At 35.7% G+C, this 22,062-nt stretch overlaps 1 pseudogene; it reads left to right on the forward strand.

Moving 5' to 3' along the window:
- Positions 1 to 14,877, forward strand: part of LOC121479365 — a 57,182-nt pseudogene extending 42,305 nt beyond the window's left edge.
- Positions 14,878 to 22,062: the final 7,185 nt, after the last annotated feature.

Genomic DNA, 22,062 nt, shown 5'->3' on the forward strand with positions numbered 1-22,062 from the left:
TAAAGATTTATTTATTTATTTTAGAGAGAGAGCAAGCAGCAGGAGGAGCAGAGGGAGAGAGAGAGAGAGACAAACTCAAGCAGACTCCCTGCTGCGTGTAGAGAATGACATGGATTGATCTCACAACCTTGAGATCATGACCTGAGCTGAAATCAAGAGTCCAACGTTTAACCAACTGAGCAACCCAGGGACCCCTAATTCTTTCTTCTAACTTACTTGCAACTTGAAGGTTGAACACACAATTGGATATTGCATTTTCTTGGCTTTTAAAATATATAAAGGTATTTTTCCTATCCGAAGAAAACTTTGCATTTTTTTTTCATACTCATGGATATAAACTTCAATGGATAGTTAAATAATATCCAAGGGCACCTGAGTGGCTTAGTCGGTTATGCACCTGACTCTTAATTTTGGCTTAGGTCATGATCTCAGAGTAATGGGATCCAGCCCTAGGTGGATCCAGCCCTGGGCCAGTCTGTATTCTCTCTCTCCCTCTGCCCTTTCCCCCACATATGTGCATGCTCTCTCTCTCTCTCTCAAAAAAAAAAAAAAAAAAAAAAAAAAAAAAAAGATTAAAAATAAAGGAATAAAAAACAAATAAAATGATATCCAAATGACTTCTAGATACAGTACATTCCCATAGCCATGTCTTGATTGTCATCATTCCTCTGACATCTCCAAGGTTTGATGTTTTTCCTCCCCCTGGTATGCCATCAGGCTAGGCTTCCATTTCTTTTATTCTTCCTACTTTGCAGTACATGCTACTCAAGCACAAGGTTGGCCAGATCCCTCATAAGGCATCTCATAAGATGGGCTAGTTGTTTCCAGCCTCCTCTTTAAAATACTGAATCCTGTTCCTTGTCAACTTTTTTTTTTTTTTTTAAGATTTTATTTATTTATTCATGAGAGAGAGAGAGAAAGAGAAGCGGGCTCCATGCAGGGAGCCTGACATGGGACTTGATCCCGGATCTCTAGGACCACACCCTGGGCTGAAGGTGACTCTAAACTGCTGAGCCACCCAGGCTGCCTGTCAATTTGTTTTTGTTTGTTTGTTTGTTTGTTTGTTTTTAAGATTTTATTTGAGAGAGACAAAGAGAGAGAGGGAGAGAGAGAGAGGGGGGCAGACATACAGGCAGAGGGAGAAGCAGGCTCCATGTAGGGAGCCTGTCTTGGGACTCGATCCCCAGACTCCAGGATCACGCCCTGGGCCAAAGGCAGGTGCTAAACCACTGAGCCACCCAGGGATCCCCTCAACTTTGGTTTTGATAGTATTTTTGACTTCTATGGGTTGAACCACTGGGACCCATGATTCTGTCATCTGTTGACTTGTAGAATATTCTGTTTAGCAATTAATGGTAACATAAGACACCGTTTCCAGTAGACACTCTAGATATAAGCATTTGTTCAAATTAAATACAAAGACAATTCCTCCCTTGAAGACTATAATTTGTAATTTTATCCACCTACTGAAGGGTTAATGTTACATGACTCCCTTTAGACCTGCATGCACTTAATTTTAGCTTCTTCCTTTTAATCACTGACTACAGTTGATGTATTAGTAAATCTAGAAACCAACTCAATCTGAGAAAGATATATCAAGTGCTATTTCATCTAAAAAATACTATATTTTGGATATATTTTTCCAAAAAAAAAGTAATAAACTACTGATACATGCTTAAATATACTATGTTTTGATGTCCTTGTTATTAATAACATTTCTTAAGTATCTATTTTCATTTTAGAACCTGATACTCAGAGGAAAATGTTGAGTAGGTTATTTGCATCCTCATCTTTAAACATCATTGAATTTTCTTATATTTTCCTACTCAAACACTTTCGACAAAGCAAGTACCTTCTTGTTTTCACATCGTTCTAAAGAATTCACCCCAGAAAGCATTTAGGTCAATTTGGAAATCACATAAAAGTAAGTTATAACTCAAAAGTCTAGGGCACCATAGCACATCCATGTTTACAGTAGCAGAAATAGAGGTGACCCTTTCAAGACTGAAGAAAAATAATTAGGATCATGGGATCATTATAGAAAAATAAGCAAAAAGGGTAATTGTTGCTTTGTCATTGCTTAATATCTGACTTAGGCCTTTTTAAATTAAAACAATTTGAATGAAAATACATGGTTTAAAGAGTAAGGAGGATGTAAGGGGAGGAGATAGTAAAAGACCTTTGGAAAACCTTGTTTTACTGATTAAGGCTGTACTGCCATCTGCTCTGTGAGGATCCTTCCTTCATCAGGAAAAGTGATGGACATGGGACTCCTGGGTGGCTCAGAAGTTGAGGTTGAGCATCTCCCTTTGGGTCAGAGCATGATCCTGGGGTCCTGGGATCAAGTCCCATTTGGGGCTTCCCACAAGGAGCCTGCTTCTCCCTCTGCCTATGTCTCTGCCTCTCTGTGTCTTTCATGAATAAATAAATAAAATCTTAAAAAAAAAAAAAAAAGGAAAAGTGATGGACTTAATGACTGTCCCTAGAGTAGCATAATATGAAACACCTAAGTCATTCTCAAGAAATTATTTAAGTATGTTACATCAATGGGAAGAAATAAAATCGTGAGATTTTTTTTTTTTTTTTAGTTTTTACATCTTATCCCATATTATAATAAAGTTTTGTATGCTTGTTATTTACAAAGGTTTTGTTTAGAGAAATAAAAGATGCTGATTATCAGTGCTCTGAAAAAGAAAATAATGCTAGGGATGAAATCCTCAGTGTCAATCATGTCAGGTATAGAGAAGTGCAGCTGTTCACTGGGCCTGAGGCTAAACAGTAATAGGCAATGTCTTCTGTGTTCAACTGTGAATGAACCTCTCTGGGGGTGTGTCTTCAAAGATTAGGAGGAGGTGGAATTACTGAGGGAGGAAAAGCTTCTTCACTGTTAATATTTCTGAAAAAAATAATTTAAAAAACGTTATTTAAAGAGTGGAAGGCTAAGAAATTAGGGTGGTTAATATCAGATAACTATCTTTTAGATATAAAATAAAAGGTCTTGTTACTTAACTCTTTGGAATAGCTTCTATCTCGCCACAACTGAAATTATTTACTGACTCATGAGAAGAGACAATTTTCTTAGGGCATGGCAAAAAGAAGGGTATTTCCTCATATTTAGAGCAAAACAATAAAAACAACCAACTAAGGAAGAGCATTGCTAGGCAGATATTTGGTTTAAGGAGAGACTAATTCTCTAGGATGCTCAAAAAAAAAAAAAAAACTTGGGGCAGCAATGGCTCCATCATGACTGAGACCAAAGGTTGACAGAAAAGTAAGCAAGTAAGCTTTCTTTACTCTTTTTTGCCCTGCCTCAAAGTAGTCTGTTTCCTCTCTCTCTCTCTCTCTCTCTCTCTCTCTCTCTCTCTCTATCTCTCTTTGTCTCTCAGTTTTTCTCTGAGAAAGATATTGGAGATAGATGATAGATAGAGATACAAAAATACATAGATTAGATGATCGATAGGTAGAGATAGAAAGAAATAGAAATGTCCTGTCATTATAAAAGGAAACAGAAGATATGAACTATGTAAAAGTAATGAGAAAAACATTTATAAAACCTTTTAAACTAAGTGCTAAATGAGAAATAACATCCTTTGTATTGATAGAATTTCTTTGATTTTCCCCTTTTTCACCACCCAAGCTACCCAACGGAGTTGCTCTCTTCCTAGTAAAATTTTAGCAACATAAAATGTAAGTAATGTTCATAATTTGGATGAAAAGCCATGTTCTCCTCTCCAAGCAGTCCAGGGATTTCAGCAGGATGAAGTATGCTCAGATTAATATAGTTTCCACACAGATTTTGGAGGGTTCTCTAGAAGAACATATATGGTATACACATGTAGAGATTATTGTGAGGATATAACTCAGTTCCCTATCAACCAAAAAATCTTCTCTTCTGTATATAATCCATTCCTTTAGAGATAGTGGCTAGAGAAATGAGGCTGAAATGACAGTTTATGCCACTCTTCCACACTCTCCTCATATGGGTTTAAGGTACATGGACACTTAAGACCTAATATCCATCAAAAAATAAACAAATGAGTTCTGTTTTTTTTAAAATAAATATATAGTAAATGAGAAGTAACAACACTTACTCCATTACCCAATTTGCCACCTTTTTTCATGAAGGAAGCATCATTTTATAATCTATGAATTTTTCCAGTGATGCTGACAGAGGGATGGGTAGAAGTGGTTGCCAAGGGGCTGGGTGTAGGGGACAAAAGGAAAAGCTGGAGAAAGGGCATCAACTTTTATTTATAAAATAAATTAGGCCTGAGGGTTTAATCTATAACATGATGACTCTAGTTGGTAACGCTGTTCATAGCATAAATTTCATATAATTGAAATTTGCTAAGAGTTAGTGCTTAAATCTTCTCAATAACAACAACAAAGAAAAAGGAAGGGAAAATATGTGAGGTGATGGATATGTTATCTCGGTGGCAGGAGTCCTTTCACAAAGTAGGCGTTTATCAAATCATCACTGAAATATCTTAGAATCTTCCTCAGCTTCAGTAAAGTTGGAAAAAAAAATGTAGCAGCTGACAATTGGCAAGCATTACCGACTGGTGTCAGAACATGATTTGCATGTTCATTGGACTCCATTTTCAGTTATTCATTCTTTAATTAAAACTTTAAAGCATCTTTAGAACATGTTGACTGCATACCAAAGCAGGGCAGTCTATGAAGAAACAAATCCTTTTAGAGGGATTCCCTTTCTGTTCTCATAACCTTCCATGGGAGGCCTGGCAACCTTGCCCATCACCCACAGGGTTATTAAATCAGAGGCAATAGGCCACATGAGATTTGCTTGTGAGCCTTTCTCTGCTGAAAATAGGGGCTTCATTCGTTTTGCCTCAAGTGCTTTAGTTTTCTGAACAGGAAAGTGTTTTGTAATACCAGCAGATGAGTAAAATCTTGAGGGAATTAACTTGTTAACTACTGGAATATGTTACTTTACTCTCTCATGACAGTGCCCTTAAAATCACAAACTGGTTACTCATTTTCCATTCTTAATCACACAAGTTATAACTTTCCCAGTCATGCAATTTTTTCAGAAATCCCCAATGAGGGTGACATGTGAAACTTGATTAGACTCTATAACTACACCCATATAGGATTGGAGTGGAGATGAAAAAGTATAATCTTTATTATTTCAAAAGCCCACACTTAATTTAGTCAATTAATGCTAGTCAATTTACTCAATTAACATTAATTAACAATTTATAACTGTCTTTGACAGGTTTGAATTTCTTATTTATTGAAAACCAGGGCTACCTAATTCCTGACTGACTTTAAAAATTAGCATATCCAGGGAGAATATAATCCTGAAAAACAAGTGATTGCTTTCATTTTGTCAGGAACTCTCTGCCATCTTTGAAAACATTCTAATAAATAAAACTTTAGAATAAAAAACTTGATTTTCAAAATGAATTTTATTGTAATTAAGATTTTTCCTTTTTTTTTAATTAACGAATACTGGCTGGGGCTCTTTTAGATTCCTTTAATCATGATAATGAAGAAGGTCCAGTACACCAAATAGTTGAGGCCAATCAAATGGATTTTATTAACTTTTAATGTTTTTACATTTTTTCTTGAATAGACCTCAGTTACACAGAATAGAATTAATTATGATTTTTAGTTCATGCATACTGTCATTACTATTTCAATTGGAGCCCCTTTTACTTACCAGGTGGTTGGTTGATTTATTTTTAGTTATATAATGACCCACAGATGGGCTTACTATCCAACAAGAACATTGACAACTTGGGTAGGACAGAAATCATGGCTTTGCCAAGATATTCAACTAATATGAGGCAATGAAGTACTGGATTTATTTTTGTTAGTATGGAAACCTTAAAAGAAAGCAAAGATAATTTTAGTTGGAGGGAGACTTCTCCCAGGTAATTTGCAAGCATCCCAGGCAGTCCTGTTTTGTTGTTATAGATAAACTGCATTCTGGGTAGGAATATGAAAGTTTCTGAAGGATCTTGCTTCAGAACAATGGACTGGTCACAGTCTATGACTTCCATCCGCTTTCCAGAACAAAAACAATAAAAGAACCAAAACAATTACTTGAGGGGGTATTCTGATTTTCAAAACTGTTGGAGGAGTGTGATGAGTATCTCTGAAAATTTTCCTTTTTCAGGCAGTAGGTGGAGGCCATATCCTGTTCTTTATCTTCTCTGCAAAAGATTATTTATAATTTGAATAATTACTACTACACTGCTGCCAGCAGGCAATGTATAATATATCCCCCCCCTTCCCCAACTTAGGTAACATTTACTTGACCCCGGCCACAGACCCTATCTTTTTGTAGGAGTGCTGCTGTTACTTAATAATGATAATGCTTTACTATGGTCACATCTTTCTATCAGAGCACTGTTGTTCCCCCCACCCTCACCCCCCACCGCCAAATGATGAGATTTTTGTTTCAGCCCCTGGCAGTAGTCCTAAGGGGAAAAAAAAAAAAGTTTAATTTCAGTTATAAACTGTAATATGAAAAATGTAGAAAGTTTAGAGAGGCTCTGAAAAGAAAAAAAAAAATCACCCCATATAGCAGCTGGAGTGAGATTGTTAAAACATAAGTCACATCATTTCACTTTTCTTCTGGAGTGCTTCAGTGTTTTCTCATTTCTCAGACAATAAGCACTCAGTTCTGACAATGGCTTAAGAGGGCCACGATGATCTATTCTCTCTCTTGTATCTCTGCCCTTATTCCTCTAACTCATCAGCTTGCTCATTCTCCCCCAACCACACTGGCCTCTTCCACCACGTGGGATCTCACTGCAGAGACTCTGTACTTAATATTCCCTCTCCAGGCATGTGCTCATCTCAGGACATTTGTAAGTGCTGCTCCTTTGACCTGTTACACTCTACTCCCAGAAACCTGGCTGTTTTGATCATTCTGTCACTGTCTTTATACCAAGGTACTCAAATGTTACTTTGTCAAGAAGGCCAAGCCTATAGCTCTATTTAAAATTTCAGTCCCATCTCTATGCCCTACAAATACAAATTATCTAGCTATTATCTTTATCTACTTTAATTTTCTTCTAAAAAGCATTCCCTTCTAACATGAAACATAACTGACTTATTTGTTCTGTTTATGGTCTCTCTTTTTCCAACGTAGTGTGAGAAGCCGGGACTTGGAGGTGTCCCCAGTGTGCGGAGAAGTCAGGTCACATAGTTTCTATTCAATAAACATGTAACTAACACTGTTTATATTGTATTGTTTTAGTATTATCTTCTGGGACTTTTTCCTGCCATTTGCATTGTTATTTCTTATCTTTCAGTGAGTTGTGTGTTATCCAGTTCTCCAAAAGCTGCATCAGATAGGAACGCATGTCAGATTTGACAAGATTTCAAGTAGCCTTTATCTATTTAGGAAGCATTTGGAAGTCTGATATTCTCTGGCCTGTGGGCTCATTGTCTGACAACTTCTCTCATATTTGGCAGCATGAGGAGCAACAATTCCATAACCGACACCACTCTTAATCCCCCACTCATCATAACTAATGTTGTTAGTCTGCCTGTCTGATCCTTGGGCATTGGCATCCCGATTTTCTTGCCTATAAAGGAAGTCAATTTAGTGTCTGCCTGCTTTGTTGGGCCATGACACCATGCAGGGTTTCTTCTGGTACTGCATCTGATGCCTGATAGTGAACAAATTGGGCTAGATCCTGACTAGCTACACATCTGAAACTGTTACAGTTTTTGCTGCTCCAATCCTAAAGTCACCTCTTTCAACTTAGGTTTTTATCTAAAATCAGTGCTTTGAACATTTTAGAATATGCTGTGTTGTTAACATGATTTTTTAAATGAAAGCAAAAGAAAAAAATATGTGTTTTGATAGAATTTAAGTTTGCATCTCTTATGGATAAAACCCTGCTAAGAATCTTTGACTGTGATTTGGAAAGATCTGAGTCTCTGAGGCCAAGATCAGGGCTGTGATATAGACTGTGGATATCTCCAAAAAGCCAGAATATAGAGGTAACATTGAAAGGACAATAGTGTTTTCCACAGAGGGAAGCATATACCAAAAGGAGGATTATCACAGCTGCACTAATCTGCTTTCTCTATATTTTTTCTCTCTCTGTGTCTCCTGGAATTATGCTAGTGCAGAGCTTTGCTGACATTACATCCAATGAGAGGGGAGAGGAATCTCCCTCCATTAGGTCTTAAATGATGAAGACATTTTTGTGATAAGGGGCTGTACAAGTCTAGTCTGTCTGATAATAGAAGGTAAATTACCTCCTTGACGGAAAAGCTTTCAATCATTTAGGATAAATTCTCTCTCCATGGCCATGAATTTGCCCATAAAAATAGGAAAGAATATAAGACTCTCTACATCATACAAAAGCGTTACCTTTATCTTTGTTTTTTATCTTTTAAATCTTTGTTTAAAGATTACATGGATTAGAAAAGACTTCTGAGCTTTTACCCCTGGCTCTTGAGGGAGATATGCAGACAAAAGTGAGATCAATGAATAATAAACTCAAAAGTTGCTTCAAAGCTTCAAAGTATCAAAATATGGAACAGTCGCATGGGGATATAATGTTAAATGGACCAAATTACTTAATGATCCTCTCAACACATGCTTGTGTAATTCAGATTTGCTCCGGTAGCTCTTCATAGTTTATACAGCATACAGAGTCTTAATCTCTTCATTACATCATCAGCATTCAAGATAATGAGGTTTTGACATATTTAAAAGGAGGTAAATCTAATGAAGAAATCATATACACAAGTCAAATTACATTTAAGATGTTTTCCTACTTATCACTAGAATTAAAGGTGTAATTTAATATGGATTTTTGATTAAAAACAGATGGTTCACATCTGTTCCCCAAATGGAAAGAAAAAAAAAAGCATTTTAGCTGAAAAGTGTAAGTCACTGAAGTAATATCTGATGAGGAAGATATACTCAATATAGTTTGGTTCTGTCACCGTAGATAGGTTCTGATATCCTTCCATTCAGAGAGTAACTAGAATAAAAATAAGTACATCTGTAGAACAATATCTTCACAGGAATTAACCCAATTTGTAAGATGTTCCAGAGGTCAGATGTGTGAACTTTCAGGCAATGCCATCTTGTCCAAACATGCATGGGAACTTCCTAGACTGAAGCTTGCTAAGAACCCTAGAAGAAGAGGTTGACAAATTTGAGGAGGAGGTGATATGGACAAAGAGATTTTCAACTAGCTTTTTGGGAATGAAGTTCTTTAAGAGACAGAGTCTAAGGTGGAACCTATGATTCCTGCCTCCTGGTAGTCACATCTTTATGCTACCACTTCCTCTTGAGTGTGGCAGGGTTGTGACTTGCTTCAATACAATAGAATATGGCAAAGGCGATAGCGTATATGTTATTACATGTACATGATTATGTTGCATGTAACTGCAATACCCATACTAGGAAGAAACTCTTCCTTGCTGGCCTGGAAGAAGCAAGTTGCTATATCCATATCAAAAGGCCAGGAACTGGGCAGCCTGGTGGCTCAGCGGTTTAGTACCGCCTTCAGCCCAGGGCGTGATCCTGGCGACCCAGGATAGAGTCCTACATCGGCTCCCTGCATGGAGCCTGCTTCTCTCTCTCTCTCTCTCTCTCTCTCTCTCTCTCTCTCTCCCACCTCTCTGTGTATTCTAATGAATAAATAAATAAAATCTTAAAAAAAAAAAAAAAGGCAAGGAACTGAGGGTGGCCAAAAATCAGCAAGAAAAGTTGGATCTCAGTCCACTAGCTCAAAAAGAAGTAAATTCCGTAAACAATCACATGTGTTTAGAAGTAAGTTTCTCCCCAATCAGAACTTATAAGAGACTGCAGATTGCAGCCTTGGCCATCACCGTGACTGCCTGTTTAAGGTCCTAATGCAGAGTATATATCTAAACAAAGATAAGACTCCTGACCTGCAGAAAGCATGAAACAAAAAACAGGTGTTATTTTAAGCTTCTAAATTTATGGCAGTATTATTACGTTGCAATGCAGAGCTAATACACTGCTTTTTGACTCTACACTTCATAAGATATTCCTTCTCAATAAAGAAAGGCAAAACACAGGATCACGTCCTGGGCCCAAGGCAAGTGCTCAACCGCTAAAGCCACCCAGGCGTCCCGGTTCAATTTGATAATACATCAGGATGGAGAAAATGCTTAGGAAGTATTCCTGTGCTCTGTAGAGATTATGAATGCAACATTTTTGTAGGATGCTAAGATATTTTAGGAATCCAATGAGCATTGTCCCTCTAACTAATAGGCCACATTAGTTTTAGAAGACAGCACCTTAAAACACAGATAGTCATATGAGCAAGAATATGTTCCAAAAGTATAATTAATATCATAATCTTAGATTGGAGGCAAGCACCAGCTATGCCAATTGTAACAATGAAAATTCTTATTTGGAAATTATTAAAATATAGGGTATAATAATTAAGCTATAGATATATAAGAAAATGAACATTAATTTATCATACATTTATCCATTATAATTTTTTTGAATTGTTGCTGTAATTTATTTGTTCCATTTAAGTTACAGTATCTGCAAATTATTTTCTAGAATGTAGAATCAATTACAAATATGCTTTCTCAAATATATGCTAATATGATTTTTTTAAGTCAGGTTAAGGATTCAGTAAGCAATTGTATAAAAATAAGAATTTTCTATATTGCCTTTTAACTTACTAGGTTCTTATTTAACCCATTTCTTTATGGAAATCTCAAGTACGTAAGGTACAATATATCATTTTCTTCATTATTTTATTTTCACTTTCTCCTTTATAGAGAATACCTACAGATAATAGATTGATGTACATGTTATCATCGGCGTAATTTCATAACTCTCAGCAGACAAGCATTAAAGGGTTTTCCTCTACAATGGCAGATGGCAGCATGGTAGATAATTGTAAATTATTGTATAAGAATTATACTGTGGTGGAAACTAAGAAAGAAAGAAAGTGACTAATAATTTTGTTGAGAAAACAAGAAAAATGAAGATTGAATTTTAAAAATCAGAAGTTCTATATTACTACAGTATTGACCAAACTATATTTTTCAAATTACCATTTAACACAACTGGTGAAACTACACAAGAGGAAAGAAAAAAAGTCCTGCAGAGATCGCAGGTGACAACTCAGTGCACAAATTCCTAATCAAATCACCACCATCTGCCTAACTTATGATCAAATCTGCTTTGGCATTTGGCTTTTATCTCCTCAAGGATATTAGCCTTAATGCACAGATACCTTAAATAGAAAAGAATAATGGATTTGAAAATGGAAAAGAATAGCATGACCAATGGAGAATAAGAGTCAAGAGCTATGTTTATTATTACTATAAACTCTTTTTTCATGTGTTTGTGACTCTCTCCCAAGACTTAACTGATTGCATACAGGGTAGGGATGATGTTCTGCATTCTGACTCCTCTGCATTACCTGTCAGCCTATAATTGATAAGTGTTAATTAACTGACTCACTTGCTAAATACTGACTGGAAAGCACAAGGAGTAATCTTGAGCGCAGGGAAGTATTTATTTCTAGAGTATACACAGGGTACTCCCTTGTTTAAAAATTCTTGTACCTGGATAGGGGAAGTATGCTGAAATGCATACATGTGAGTAGTATAATGGATCTGTAGAGATCCATGATATTGTAGTTCATTTTGACATGAATGGACCCTGAAATACAGATACTCTTAAACCTTATATGCTATTTAATGCTTTTAAAATTATATAACAGAACCAACTTAATATGCTTCATAGAAGCTTAAAGCAGGAATACTTGGTAATTTAGGGAAAAAACTGGAACCGAGCACTCTAAAACACTTGACCTTTCTCTTTTCTCCCTGTTTTCCTACTTATTTCTTTATTTATTTTCTCTTCTAGAATTTTCTTTGCGGGACACCTGGGTGGCTCAGTGATTGAGTGTCTGCCTTCTGTTCAGGACACGATCCCACAGTTTGGGGATTGAGTCCCACATTGGGCTCCCTGCATGGAGCCTGCTTCTCCCTCTGCCTATGTCTCTGCCTTCTCTCTGTGTCTCTCATGAAAAAATAGATAAAATATATTAAAAAAAAGAAAGAAGAAAGAAAGAAAGAGAAAGAAGAAAGAAAGAAAGAAAGAAGAAAGAAAGAAAGAGAAAGAAAGAAAGAAAGAAAGAAAGAAAGAAAGAAAGAAAGAAAGAAAGAAAGAAAAAATAATTTTCTTTGCTTCTCTAGGCCCCATCACAAATATATTTGTCTATATCAATACTGAGGTTATGCATTATAATTCCAGCCTTGTTGAACTGGCTAATTGATTCTGATTGCAAACTCAGGGAAATATAGGACAGTGAACCAAGTTGGAAAGGTGTCCATTGCTGGTTTGACCAGAGATGGCCAAGAGAATGAGCCAAGGTGGAACATAAGGGCTCATAGGAAATTTCCAAAGAAAGAAGCAGACCGACTATACTGTAATCTTAGAATGAATCTTAGAATGTGACCTTAGGGGCACCTGGGTGGCTCAGTCAGTTAAGTGTCTGCCTTCAGCTCAGATCATGATCCCAGGGACCTGAGGCTGAGCCCTGAGTCAGGCTCCCTGTTCAGTAAGGAGTCTGCTCTCTCTCTCTTTCCAGCTCAAACTCTCTCTCCTTATCTCTGTCTGTCTCTCTCTTTCAAATAAATAAAACCTTTAAAAAAAAATGTGATCTTAAGTGAATCAAGAAATATCACTCCACTGTCAAAGTTTTAAAACTTTGAGTACTTACATCACTGTGTCTTTTGTCTTGAACTCAACAATGTATTTTCTCCAAGAAAGGCCCCTGACTTTTGGCCTCCTCATTTCCATATCCACAAATGAGACAGGTGAGAGGCAACTGCCAAGGCAAGTTTTATCTGAGCTAAAATTAGTGGTTAAAATTAGCGGTGGAATCCCCTGCTCCCATTATCTTTTCATTTCATAAATTGTACATTTAAGAAAAGGAATTCATAAAGAGGTTTACATAAAAGTAACATAAATGAAATGGACAATGTAGAGGAAGGGTCATATAATTCTAGATACTGTTTTTTTTTTTTTTTAGACACTGCTTTTTCTTTTGTCAATTTAAAGAAAGGTAATAAATATTTAAACCAATTTTCATTTGTTTTCAAAACTCTCAATCACTAAAACTGAGAATAATCTATGTTATTTCAGATATTTAATGTCAACTAGCAAAAGATATGAAAGACATCTACTACCAGCGGTATGCTAGATCCAGCATGTGCTGGATAATGAGAGCTAGTCTTACAAGTTGGTTGTAAAATACAGCTGTTCTTGAAAGTTAAATTACATAAACTTGCATGAATTATTTTTAAAGGTTAATAAATGTTAAAAACTACATCATAATTATTTTACTGTGTTATCATACTTGCTCTTGATGCTATTTTATCTATTTCATCTATATGGGAGAAATAAATAATAGTGTGCTACAACACACCTCTTCCGAACTTTGCACTCAGTTTAACATCACATTATTAGTTTAAAAGTGATCATGGTGGTGGGGAGGATTGATATTCAGACCATAGCAATGGGCAAATGGTACAATCAGGGTTTTTTGTTGTTGTTGTTGTTTACCAAGCTTATTGTTAAACATTTATCAACTTAATGTATATTACTCTCTAGAAATATGTATTATATACTTTGAGATTTCACATTGCAGTTCTCTGGAGATAGAGGGATAAACTGAAAATCCCAAAGAATGTACTTGAGGAAAAACCTAAGTTGGGAAAAATGACTCGTTTTGCTTTGTTTCTTTTGCTTGAAAATGTTGCTACCTTTGTTTTTCTGAGTTTTCAGTGCAGTGTTATGAGAAATGTAGAACAGCTGCTTGAGCCAGGTTAATATTTATTGGAGGCTTGAGCTGGGATACAAGCAAGAAAGATCTGACTGAATATTTGTTTTGATCTGGGAATTTGTAGGCTGTACAATTAAAATAGATCCAGGGACTGGAAGATCAAGAGAATTTGGATTTATGCTTTGCAAAGATGCTGTTTATGTTGATAAGATTTTGGAATGGAAACAACACAAACTAGATGGCAAATTGACAGACACCCCCCAAAAGGCCAAAGCTTTAAAAAGGAAAGAACCCCCCAAAAAGAGGTTTTTGTGGGTAGATTGAACCCACAATTGTTCTAAAGAACAATTAAAGAATATTGAGGAGACTTTGGAGAGATTGAAATATTGAACTTTCCTTGGATACAAAAACAAGAGAAGATAATTTTGTTTTATCACATGTACAAATGAAGAGCCCGTAAAGATATTGTTAGGAGATATCTTCTGACCACTGGTTATTATATGTATGTGATGAATCACCAAATTCTACTTGTGAAACAATATTACACTATATGTTGAATAACTAGACTTTAAATAAAAACTGGAAATAAAAATAAATAAATAAATAAATAAATAAATAAATAAATAAATGCAGATCTCATAAAATTGGTCCTATGAAGTGTGAAATCAAAGTTTCACAACCCAAAGAGGTATATAGGCAGCAACAGCAACAATAAGAAGGTGGAAGAAGTACTGCAGTTGGTGGACAGGGTGATACCAGAGGCTGTAGACCAAAACAGTTCAGGGCCAAAACTGGAACAAAGGATTTAAAAACTATTATGACCAAGAATATGGAAATTGCAATAGTGGTTATGATGGTGATCAGAACTATAGTGGCTATGACGGCTGTGATTCTACTGCATAAAACTACAGGAACTATGAATATGGACCGAGATACGTAGACTCCAGTGGCCAACAGAACACTTATGTCAGGGTATCTTGAGAGGGTGGCAATCACTCAAAACAATTACCAGGAGGACTTTGGAGAAAACAGGAGGAGACTTCTAAAGTCTCCCATCTTGCAGGATGACATTGAAGGTTGGTGTTGATGTAACATGATTATTTTGTAAAAGAGTTTGTAGTGTACAAGACACAGCTGTGGGGCACCTGGGTAGTTCAACGGTTGAGCATTTGCCTTTGGCACAGGTCGTGACCCCAGAGTCCTGGGATCCAGTCCTGCAGCAGGCTCTCCACAGGGAGCCTGCTACTCCCTCCTCTATGTCTCTGCTTCTTTCTGTGTGTCTCTCATGAATAAATAAATAAAATCTTAAAAAAAAAAAACAAAGACACAGCTGTATCTAATGGTCCATTAGTGGTCTTTGTTTTTACTTTGTCTTTAGTTATCTGTGTTATGACTCAATTTGGATTTGTTTATACAAATTTTGTTTGTATGATTTCATGTTAAACTTCAAATAAATGCTTCCTTATATGAGCATTTTTCTGCGTCAGGTACTAAATACTTCTGTAAAAATAGAATTTTATTTATTTTTTTATTTACAAAACTTTTATTAAGTTTTAATAAAAGCATTAAGCATGAGTCGGGGAAGGGGCAGAAGGAGAGAGAAAGGAGCAGACTCCCTACTGAGCAGGGAGCCTAATGCGAGGCTCCATGTGGGATGCAATCCCAGGACCCTGGGATCATGACCTGAGCTGAAGGCAGATACTTAACTGACTGAGCCACTCAGGCTCCCCTATAAAAATGTAATTTTAAATAAGCAATATCTAAGGCAAATTTTATTTTGTAGGGAGTATGGACCCATATGGAGAAACTATAGCCCTTTATAAATAACTAGCTACAGCATCACCCTGTTGCCCATTTTTGTTAGATGTGTTCTGTTAACTGAGGTGTCCACCATACCTTTAGTGTTTCTTCTCTGTGTATCTGGAGACCTTGTCATAGTGTTGTCATTAGTGAAAGGTTTCTAGCAGACTTCGAATCTTCTGGATTATATTTTGTAGTGAACCTTTTTAGCACAAAGAATGTTGTTAGCTCCTTTCATGAATAGAAAATACTACTTTGTTCCTGTCTCTGGAAAGCCATTTGTTATGATATGCTAAATCAGACTTAATCAGTGGTCTGCTAGAAAGAGCTTTGGCTAATCATAATACCATGGCTTTAATTGTTCTCTTGATAAAAATGTCCAGATATTCTCAAGGAAAAGGCACTATTAAAGTGTGTGTAGGAGTTACAGATTAAGGGTACCAAAAATAGTTACATTTTAAAAGGATTTTGACAGATAGGTATGAGGTTGTTAAAATTTGAGCAAAAATTAGATACAGATATTTGAAGCAGTGGCTGAGGAAATTAGTTGTATTCTGTTGGTATTATGGTACAGCAAACACCAAGCTAAACAAAATGTTTTCTATTGGGACATTCATAGGAAGGTATCTTGGGTGTTGATTATTAATGTGTTTTGAAGTGGTGGGATTCAGACCCAAGGGCCAAGAAAGAATTAAGACATCTTTGGTGCAAAAAGGTGATTTTGTTAAAGCATGGGACAGGCATGGGCAGAAAAACCTGCACTGGGGTCATGAGGGGTGGCCCATTATATACTTTCAAGTTGGGAGGGGGTTAAGGATAGTGTAAGTCTGGAAGGAATTTTGAAAGCAAGGTTTCCAGGACCTTGAGGGAGCTAGCTATTCTTAGAAAAAGGCCTTTTATCACTGTCTAATAAAATCTTAGTCATGAGACCCTTCAGACGTATATTGGTGGGTCATATGCATGGAGGATGACTGCCAACATGTATCTGGGGTGAGGGGGAGATAAAGGAAGCATCCAAAGAAATTTTTATATGTTAAAGTACATGTACAGGATCCTGGGAGTTGAGCTAAGATTGCCTTTTGCCCTTAGCAAAGTATTAACATCGAGGCACCTGAGTCCCTAGAGGAAGGTCACTCTGCCTGTTTCAAGGACTTGTGAATAGGCTGTAAGTAGTAAGGGAATTTAATTTTTATTTTGCCTTTGCTTCCAACATTAGTGTGAGTTCTTAGAAAAAGTCATAGTAGTAGATTTCATCATTTTTGATGCATTAGTGCATGAGCTGAGTAGTGAAGCATACACATATTCAGACATAGGAAGGAGTAGCAGGAAAAAAGTATACTTTAAATTTTATGCATATTAACACAAATCTAAGTGACTGAGTCATTACAACAGATCTTCCTGGTGCATCAAAGAGCAGTTTCAGCTCTAGATATTGGAGAATTTCCTGGGTAAATTCAAGCTTTGAATTTTACATTAAGTGTACATGATGGATTTAAGGTTTTTAGGTTTTGTTTCTGTGATTAGACATTAGTCTCTAGGATTGGCATACATGCTCACATTTGGTGCCTGGATCTTTCAATGTTTGTACTTACTGGCTATCAAGTTACAAGTAGTTGGCCTTGTTTTGCTCCTGGTTTTGTTATTTGACCGAAAACCTATACCAGGTACTAATGTTGGTTATTTCAGGGAACTATTTATTCTTTCAGCATACAATCTTATAGAACAAGGGAGATTTTCATTTTAAGTTGTCAAGTCTGTAGTTGCAGTGTATTTAGGGTAGTGAATCTGTTAAGTGAAATTGATGATTAGGTAGCAAATTGACATCGAGATTATCCTTTACCTGGGGTGTCTGGGGGGCTCAGTGGTTGAGCATCTGCCTTTGGCTCAGGGCGTGATCCTGGGGTCCTGGATCAAGTTCCACATCAGGTTCCCCATGGGCAGTCTGCTTCTCCCTCCGCCTATGTCTCTACCTTTCTCTCTTGGTCTCTCATGAATAAATAAAATCTTAAAAAAAAAAAAAAGAGTTTATCCTTTACCTGATCAAGATGAACAAAACCTTTTTTTTTATGTTTTATTTTTATTTTGGAATGAGAGAGAGAGAGAGAATAAGCAGGAGGGGCAGAGGGAGAGAGGGAGAATCCTAAGCAGACTCCTTGCTGAGTGAGGAGCCCTACATGGAGCTCAGTCCCAGGACTCCTAGATCATGAGCTGGGCTGAAACCAAGTCTGATGCCTAACCAGTTGAGCCACAAGGTGCCCCAAAGGCTTTTTAAACAAACCAAAAAAAAAAAGTAGCTATAGATACTTTAGAGATTAATTCTTTTTACATTTTATTTTCATTGCATTCCTATAAACATTTTCAGTATCATTTCAGTATCATAATAACACAAAAATACAGTAAGATTTAAAAGTTATTATTAATGCCAAAATCTATAAATAAAATTTAAAAATATTTTCGAATAACTAATTTTCCTGGAATGATTAAAAGTAAAAATATATATTGAATCTAAATTATATTTTATGCATAGAGAAATAAAGTTAAATGTTCACTATGTACTAGAAATAATGATTTTATTGAATATCAATTGCAATGTTTTTACCTATTGGTATAATCAATATAAAATATAGAATGTACCAAATACAAGAGCCTCACTGAAAAAAAAAAAGCCTCTGCTTTTACAATTCTCTTATATTCTGATTTTATGCTAGTTGATTAATTCACTGAATGGGTTTAATTTTGAACCAAAACATATTTTAAAATCTGAAAAGAAAATGGACTCATTTCCATTTTAAATGTCACTGAAATAAAAATACTAAAGCCCTGGGTAAGTGATTTCCTTTCATAAGGTTAAATATCTGCCAAGAATATTAGTTGAGTTTTCTCAAATTGCCCTTCAAGTGCTATTGCTGCCAAAAACCAACACAAGGAAGTGAAACTGGTATTATCTGAAAATCAGAGTGCCATGACATTGAATTGCTGTGATCCTATTGCAGCTTGGATGTCATCACCAATATTTATTTTAACCAATTTTATAAAGCAATTTCTATTGCTATTGCTTAGTGATATGTTTACAAACTTGATTACTGCCCTGAAAACTGATAATCCAGTGGGTTAGACATACTGTAAACAAATCATTGCCACATAATGTTTTAAGTGCTATAATAGAATTGTTAGTAATGTATTTTGGAGCACAATGAGGAAGGATGCTACCTTCCAGAGATTAGGGGAAAGCTGCAGAAAAAAGCAGTGTTTGGGATGCATGTTTAAGGATAAGGAGGAGGGGCACCTGGGTGGCTCAGTCAGTTAAGCATCTGACTCTCAGTTTCAGCTCAGGTCATGATCTCAGGGTTGTGAGATCAAGCCCACATCACGCTCTGCACTGGACATGGAGCCTGTTTAAGATTCTCTGTCTGCCACCTCCCACCCCCTCGAGTGCTCTCTTTCCCTTTCTCAAATAAGTAAATAAGTAAATAAATAAATAAATAAAATCTTTTTTTTTTAAAGGAGGGAGAGGAGAAGGAAATAGGCAAAGGATGAAATGTTCTAATGACTTCAGACGATTAGCTAATAGTACATTGTTCAGTATAGGTAATAATCAGAAAATTTACATTAAATGAAGGTTATCCATTTGTAGCTACCTAGTATCTTTTTATTCAATGAGCTAGTCTTTACAATTGGTGTAGTAGCTCCTCATTGCTAGAGAACCAGAAAACTAAATTAGAATCTCTGGGAAAAAGATCACAGATATATTTATTTTGAAATAATTATCCAATTATTTATAATTATAATTTATAAATAATTATAATTATATTATATAAATATCTCAATAATAATTGAGATGCTCATTGCTGACATAATATTATTAAGTCATAGCATTATTTTCTAGCACAATGATAGAAAATTTTTATTGGAAGATTTCATGTTACAACTTTGTTTTTCTATGTGCCAAGCCCTATCCCACTGGGGTTGTGAATGTGCAAAGATATCAACTTGATATTTAAGCATTTAAACACAAACTGCTACAGTTATGAGAGGTCTTTATGAGGATGGGGAACCTTCCAAATGCTATATTTGTGAAGCTCTGACTTCCTTTTTTTTTTTGAGGTATAGTTGACAAAATTATAAAAGTGTACAATGTGATGATTTGGTATACATATATATTTGGAAAGATTGATTCTGCCCATCAAGTTAGAACATCCATCTCTTCATATATTTACTTTTTGTGTAATAGAACATTTAATTTTTTTGATAACTTAATTTTGATAAATTGGTTTTCTATTGAATTTTAAATCTATATGTTACAAGAAAAACACACAAACAAAAACATAATCCTTCTGACTATGTTTTCTCAAATAACATGATATTCATGAATTTACCATAGTAGAAATTCTGTGATGGATTATTCCACATTTCAAAGAACTGATTGTCAAGAAACAAACAAATAAAACATAAGGATTCATGAACAAAGCCAGTTCTTGTATTGGTGGGGTATGGAATGTATAGATTCTGAGATTTCTTACTCTCACTCTCTAATGGACATTTTAAGGGGACTTGCATTGGCTAAATTTATCAATGTGTCTATAAATATTTCAGCGGTTATTGATATAATAATTGTAAAGTTAAAGGTCTTTTTTTTAGCTAATTAATGTTGGTTATATTCTCCATTATATTAAGAAGTGGAGAAGGTAACAACTGTTTGGAAAAGATAAGTACTGGTCAGTTGCTTCTAGGACTGCCTTGGGCAAAGGAGTCCTGATACAAGTAGTCATCTCTGAATTGAGTGAGATAGCTGTATAAAGCTGCAGGATTTTCTGAAGAATCCTGACACCTGAGGACTGTCTGGGATAGTATTTCAGCTGCTCTAGAATGAAGAAGGAAATCCTTTCTTTTTGCAGGGAGATTTGTACTACATATCACTATATCTTCAGTTCAGTTTTTCTCCTTACTTCCATTTCTTCAGGTGATTCTTGGAATCCCTCTTTATGAATTCTATTGAATGAATCTCTCTTCCTGAGAGAAATTTAAAACAAGATGTTTAGTGGAACAAAGTACAGCCCACATTGATGCAACTGGCTTTAGGGCCTCAATGGATGCCAGTAATAAAATATCCCAATATGATATGATAAAAGAATTTCCAAAGGGATTAAAATTACTAAGTGTAAAATAACAAAATATTGTAAAAATAAACAGATAAATATATAAGCCATTCAAAATGGTGAAATGTTTTAATGGTATAACAGAGAAAAACATGAATAAGTTTCTTGCATAAAAGTTAAGATAGGAAGTAAATAAAAATTCAACACAAATGGAAAGATATATTACAAATTCTAATCATTTTCAACAATTATGATGAAATATCTTAAAATCAGTACAAAATTCACCTTCTGATAGAAACATTTTAAATGTAAATGAATGTACAATTCTCAATATAAACATTAAAGACACTGTAGTGTTTGTCCATCTCTTTCTTCTTAACTCCAAATTCACCTTCTGTACCTGCTCTGTGAAAATGGATCTGGACTGTTTTTGATGTTTTCCTTTTGCCATCTTCCATTAAAGCTTTGCCAGTAGAGGGTATTGGAGCAACATTGCAGGAAAAAACATTTTGCTTCCTGGTTGTGGTATGATTGCTTGTTGGGCTCTGCTGGCACACATGGCATCCTCAGCCCTCATCCTGCAGCACTTATAAGATTTCTAGTACCTAATTCCTATAGTCCTCAGTGCCCAGAAGCACTAAGGAGCCAATATCTTTTTTTCAGAATCCTTAGGGCAGATTTGTATCAGAGTGCCTCTAGTGAGGAATCTGCCAGAGAACAGGTCTCCTTGGCTCCCTGAAGGGCAGATTTCCAGCAAGCTCCATCAGTAATGCACTTGTTGCCATGACAAGGCCTTCTCTAAGTCTAGATCTCAGCCCTGTGTTGTGATTGGGACTGAGTGAGGGAGTGCTTTATCTCAGCCCAAGAGGAAATGGTTCTTCTTGTATCTGCTACCCTGTATTTAGAAGTCTTACTTTGTGGAAGTTAAACCCTCATTATGCTAATCACCTATTATAGTTAGTAATTCTTTATTAATTTTTTTCTGATCATATTACTCCATGGTTTCCTTTTCCTTACTGGAACTAGATTGACTAATACAGTTATACATAAAAAAAAAAATTGCTATCCTTACAGGTTCTCAATCAATCTATATTAAAACAATAGTGATAATGAGATATTAAATCTTCACAATGAAATTAGTATAGTTTTTTTTTTTTTTAATAATTAAAACCCTTTGTGTAGCTGGGTATGGTAAGATGTGGACTATAATACACTAAAGATAAAAGTATGAGTTGCTACGGGAAATTTAAGAAAGCAATCAAAAGCTTAAATTCTTAAAAATTTTCAAGCACTTAAATAATTATTGGAATTTATTCTGAGGGATAATGAGATGGTGCAATAATTTATGTGCAACGTGGCATTTAAAACTTTTTTGA

Source organism: Vulpes lagopus, chromosome 20 (assembly GCF_018345385.1).
Source record: "Vulpes lagopus strain Blue_001 chromosome 20, ASM1834538v1, whole genome shotgun sequence".
Taxonomy (NCBI): Eukaryota; Metazoa; Chordata; class Mammalia; order Carnivora; family Canidae; genus Vulpes; species Vulpes lagopus.